Consider the following 2,675-nt stretch of genomic DNA (forward strand, 5'->3'; position numbering starts at 1 on the left):
GGGATGCCGTAATCCAACATGCAAATAATATGAAGGTAAGTGAATGACGATTCACTAATTCTCCACCATAAAAACATAACTTCAATTCCTAAATGTATTGAGAATTCCTAGGTTCGGATGAGATTCATTGAAACTATTCAATCTCATGTTTAAATCTCGATATGCCCCTCTTGTTTGTGACTGGGATACCGAGGGTCACAAAGTGGGTGTGAATTACCATGCAAATTCACACGGTGCCTTCATTGTAACGATCACCTATTCGATGTGCCAGTAAACCACACACGCTCCATCGAACTATGATAAACAATGAATCACCCTTTGCCACCTTTGCTTAGAACCAATTAGTGTGCCGGTAAACCACACACGCTCCACTAACTTCTTAGCAAGGGTGCAAAGTGTAATTTCATGGGATTGCATCAATTCACTTTTCCTAAAGTAACTAAGATTAGGAAATTTTAAAAATATGTAGTTACTTTGTATTATACTTTTAATGAGAGGATGAGGCTGCCCTATCCTACCCGTTCGGCTAACGACCCTCCACCGATCAAGCAAGCGGTGGGTGTGAGTGTACACCCATTAAGCGCCATTTTATAGGCCGCAACCTTATACCCACCTTATAGATCGGCTTCGTGAATGAGGCCTACTAACGGTAAGACGAGCATTTTAGTTATACATATATATATATATATATATATATATATATATATATATATATATATACATACATATATATATATATATATATATATATATATATATATATTAATCTTGTAATATTATATTAGTATAGGGTTGTATTTTAAACTTTTTAAAAAATTTAGGGTTTGAAATTGAAATTGTCTAAATTAAAACTTTTAATCACAAAACATAAATTTCAAAACTTGAGGACAAGTTTTAAACATTTAAAACATGGAGGATCAAATAACAAATAATTTTAATTAACAATTAATTTCATAATTATCCATATTTGATATATTCAAGATTTCTTGTAAGATAATTACCAATTTAATCAAAATAATTAATTAATTATCATATAAGGAAATTAAATATTTTATTAGTTGATAAATATCTTTAATTAGATCAAGATTATAGTCATATATATCAAAAAATTCGGATTAGGGTTGATCTAATATGATTAAGGCAAGTTTCCATAAGATAATCATCAAAAAATCCCGAATCTGACCTTTCCTGACGCTCGGACTCGCTGAGTACCCATTCTGGACTCGCCGAGTCAGGCCAACTCGCCGAGTCCACTATGGGACTCGCCGAATCCATGACTCAGAAACACAAAAATCGAATTTGGCAAATAAGATTGAAACAAACAAGCAACAATTTAATAGAAACCAACCTAGGCTCTGATACCACTGATGGGTTTTAGCCATAAGAACTTTCCTATGTACGCATGCAAAACCCTAATGCTTGGATCTAGGCTTTCTAATTAAACATGCTTTGAATCCAAGACTTCTAACAACTAATTAGGTATAAGAACAATACAAAATCAGATCTAGAAGTTTACCTTTGAATCTCTTGTTTGATCTTGTTGTTTTGGAGCTCTAGAGTCACAATTGTCACTCCTCTAATGGCTTACAAACACCAACTAGCAAAGAGGATGATTTGAGAGAGAGGTTGGGAAGAAATCGGACAAAGGTACTCTACTTTAGATGAGATGCCGATTTCCCTTGCTCAAGGAATCTATTTATACTTGTAGACTCCTTAGGGTTTCACCTTTAAACCCTAGTTGGATAATCTTTCCTTAAAGCAATCCAAATCCTTACCTTAGATAAGCCTTGGACGATTTTGAGCTATCCTAAGCCCTAGAATCCGTCCATCCCTTATCCCTTAAGGATTTACAGTCTAAAGTGTAACTATCAAACAATTGACAGTTTATACCCTCTTATTTAATTAATCTCTTTAAGTCACCAAATTAGTACTAATTAATTTATGACTTATATTAATCAAATAACAATATTATTATTCCTTATATTATTCTCATAATATATTAATAATATTTATTCTCTCATAATAAATCATCCTATCAAGTTGCTATGGTGAAGGCAACCCAAAAGGACCATCCACAATCGGGTTCAAATACTTGCCTAATATAGTTGCAGCCTTAGACACTATTCCAACACTAACATCCCGTACTACATATAAGATAGTTTGATATACATGAAAATATAGATTGAATACCATGGGACTATCATCCCGGACTAGATACAAGATAGTTTGATATATATGAAAATATAGATTGAAAACCATGGGACTACCATCCCGGACTAGACATAGATTCAAAACCATGGGATTATCATCCCGTACAGGATATAGTTTGAAATCATGGGACTATTATCCCATACTAGATATAAGTTAAAAAAAATACCATGGGACTACCATCCCGTAGAAGATATATATTGAAATCATGGGATTATCGCCCCGTACTAGATATAAGATATATATACATACTAAAAACCATGGGAATAACATCCCGCACTAGATACAAGATCAATAGACTGAAAACCATGGGACTATCATCTCGTACTAGATATAAGATCTAAAGATAGAAGATTGATATAAAATCAAATCCAAAACCAAAGCCGTGAATAAACTTATATTAATACATATTATGAGTCGGGTAACCATGATGATACGACAACGAGACCTCCTTGACGCTTGTCAGA

Source organism: Lactuca serriola, chromosome 5 (assembly GCF_051521515.1).
Source record: "Lactuca serriola cultivar US96UC23 chromosome 5, Lser_US96UC23_V15, whole genome shotgun sequence".
In the NCBI taxonomy this organism is placed as follows: Eukaryota; Viridiplantae; Streptophyta; class Magnoliopsida; order Asterales; family Asteraceae; genus Lactuca; species Lactuca serriola.